Here is a 3,537-nt window from a genome sequence, read left to right as displayed (position 1 = left end):
TAAGACTGGTGTATTTTATGTGTATATAAAAAAAGAGTGAACTATTTGATGTTGTGAGCTTTTTGGTTTGTGATATGTATGACTCATATAAATAGTTTTTATTATACATATTAATTTGTGAGTTAAAAATTAGTTATTAAGAGACATGTTATGTATCAGTCATATGCATACAATGTATGCCTTACATCCTTTACAGGTTTCACATAAAATCTACTTGGTTCACCACTCCCTACCGTCCTGGCCTACTCCTAGAAGACTGCCATTGATAAGTGTTCATGGCCATCTTCTCAATTAAGTTCTAGGCCTACTCTAGTGTCTTACTATTGATGGCCCCACCTGCAGCTGCATCCACCATTTGCCTCGTGGCTGAGTTCTAGCACTGTAAAAAGTCTACACCTGCATCTATAATGGCAAATCGTGGTGTGGGCAACATCTCAGCAAGTCCTTGTACCTCTCCCATGCATTATACATGCTCTCATTATCAAATTGCACAAAAGAAGAAATATCATTATGCATTTTTGCAGTCTTAGTAGGAGGAAAGTACTTATAAAGAAACTTCTCAGCTTAAGAATTCTAGGTGATGATGGTGTTGTCTGGTAGGGACTATAGCCATCTCTTTGCTCTCTCAAGGAAAATGGAAACAGCCTAAGCCAAATGGCATCATCGGTAGTCCCATTAATCTTGAAGGTATCACAAATCTCTAAGAAGTTCGCGATGTGGGCGTTAGGATCTTCACTAGGAAAGCCCCCAAACTGCACACTCTGTTGCACCATCTGAATGACATTTGGCTTAATTTCAAAATTATTCGCTGCAACAGGTGGCCTCAATATACTTATAAAGAAACTTCTCAGCCAAAGAATTCTAGATGGTGATGGTGTTGGCTGGTAGGGACTGTAGCCATATTTTTTATCTATCCCTCAAAGAAAATGGAAACAGCCTAAGCCGAATGGTATCATTGGTAGTCCCATTAATCTTAAAGGTATCACAAATCTCCAAGAAGTTCGCGATGTGGGCGTTAGGATCTTCATTGGGCAAGCCCCCAAGTTGCACACTCTGTTGCACCATCTGAATGACATTTGGCTTAATTTCAAAATTATTCGCTACAACAGGTGGCCTCAATATACTTATAAATAAACTTCTCAGCCAAAAAATTCCAGGTGGTGATAGTGTTGGCTGGTATGGACTGTAGCCATCTCTTTGCTCTATCTCTCAAGGAAAATGGAAACAGCCTAAGCCTAATGGCATCATCAGTAGTCCTATTAATCTTGAAGGTATCGCAAATCTCTAAAAAGTTCATGATGTGGAGTTTGGATCTTCACTGTGCAAGCCCCCAAACAACACACTCTGCTGCACCATCTGAATGACATTTGGCTTAATTTCAAAATTATTCGCTGCAACAGGTGGCCTCAATATACTGGTATGCGTCCCCTCCAGGGAAGGTCTAGCAAACTCGTACATCGTCCTGTTTGCTTTAGCGACGTTGTTGTCGCCGTCTCCCATATTTACTGGTATATGAACTGGAATCCCAAATATGCTCCTCCACCTCCACGTCTAATCGATTCCTCAGCTGCCTGAGGGATCGTTCTTGTTCGGGCAGAGGGTCTACTGGTGCAGGATTAGAACTCCTGGTCATAAACTACCTGAAATAAACAAAGCAGCAACAACCCAAACAAATTAATGAATGAATAACTAAATAGAAAGTAACGACAAAAAAAAGAAAAGAAAAATGACTAAAGTAACAAATAGCAAATTTCACTCTAGTTTTTAAACAAGATCCCCAACAACGGCTCCAAAAACTTGATGCGATACTTATGCAACTACAACTAAGACAGTGAACCTATTGATGCAGCCTAGCACAATGGCAAGTATTAAAAATATCGTATCCCTCGGGAAAGTGAAATCCTAGAGTTACTACTTTGTTCCTTATTATCTAGCCTAAAATTAATAACGGAGGTTTCTAAATTTACTAATGACTAAAAACTAAATTCTAAGTGTAATATGAGAATGAATGAGCAAAGAGTACATAGACTAGTTGGTAACCAAACAAAGGATAACAGATTATTGAGTCCGATTATGCTACTCGTGGACGGATTCTAAACTGAATTCAGTTCCCTATCGAGACAATCGAATTACTAAACCTAAGAACCTAAGGTTGGAATCTCTTTCTAACAATTAATTATTAAGTTAGCCTTAAGCTTTAATCCACCTCTATTAAGCTTTATTAATTCTTAATCCGACAAATTAATTAATCTTATCTCTAAGTGAAAATTTACTTGTTCTTGCAACCAAGTTTCCAAACTCAATTAGAATTTTGCAATTGCTCAAAGAATTTTATGAATAGTAATCAATACATTCAATGCAATGAAAACTGGAATTTCATTATTAATTGCAAAAAGAATACAAGAAAAGAAACTCAAACAATCTTAACAATTCAGTACAAAGCCAACATAGTAAGGAACCCCAATGGGTTCAATCAATCTAGCTACAGATGTTCATGTCTAAAACAAATAGGAATTCAATTATAATGAAAGAATAAAGAAATTGAAACATATACACCCTTTTCCTAGAATTGGATGAACAACTCAAAGCCTTGATTTGTACTGCAAATGATCTCTAGAATTGCCTCTTGATCTACTCCAAAACTCCTCTTGAATCTTTAATCCAATCCTAAGAGTCACGAATCTGACATAAAAAGGTAGGATCAGTCTCCTAGAATCCTCCTTGAAATGTCTAAAACACGTATAGCAAAATTACAAGGGAAGATGATGAGTCAAAATCGCCGATCTGGAACTCTCTCTTCTCTTTTTAGCTATTCCTTTTATACTATGTGCAAACATGGGAGCGTTCTCAGCTCGTGTCCCTCAACAAGGGCAGTGTCCGGGCCGTGTTGGTCTCCAAATGACAGAATGGACAAAATTAAGCAAGGCTGTGTTCTGGCCCGTGTTAACCAACATAGGCCATGCTCTGGGGCGTGTTACCCTTGGGAACTGTGTTGCTTCAAGGTATTTAAGCTACATAGCCTTAGAATTTCTACACGGGCTCTAACACGCGCTGTGTTGACTTTTCAAAAGTCAACCCAAGGTCAAACGCTTCTGATTATGTCCGTCTTTGCTTGAAATTGAACACAAAATACGGGTGATCTTGGAATAAAAACACAATAGATGCTAAGAAAATGCATAATAATATGCAAGCAAATATGTGTAAAACTATGTATATCACGTGAAAATCATCTTTCCCCCCATTTTTAGTCTTCAATTTAACTAATCTCAATTCACGAATAACAAATATAAAGATATAAAATAAAAAAATAAATCTAGTTCATTTGACTGATTTCAATGTAATACAAATTAAAATAATATCCTTTCAGTGCCTAATAGATATACTTTTAATTTTATTTTTCAGACGAAATTATAAAAAGGAAATTCATAACAATAAATTTTCAACATCATACTCTTATTGTTTTTTTCTGATGAAATTATAAAAAATTAAAAGATATAAAATAAAAACTAAATTTACAGTAATACAAATTAAAAATAA

The 3,537-nt window shown here is 36.3% G+C and overlaps 1 non-coding gene across 1 annotated transcript; it reads left to right on the top strand.

The window, feature by feature from the left end:
* The first annotated feature begins 412 nt into the window (after nucleotides 1–412).
* On the top strand, nucleotides 413–518 carry LOC112535207. Its single transcript, XR_003079383.1, has one exon. It is a non-coding gene; the product is annotated as a small nucleolar RNA R71 (small nucleolar RNA).
* The last annotated feature ends 3,019 nt before the right edge of the window (nucleotides 519–3,537 follow it).

This window comes from Ricinus communis, chromosome 2 (genome assembly GCF_019578655.1).
Source record: "Ricinus communis isolate WT05 ecotype wild-type chromosome 2, ASM1957865v1, whole genome shotgun sequence".
Taxonomy (NCBI): Eukaryota; Viridiplantae; Streptophyta; class Magnoliopsida; order Malpighiales; family Euphorbiaceae; genus Ricinus; species Ricinus communis.
This window is presented reverse-complemented; position numbering and strand designations above follow the sequence as displayed.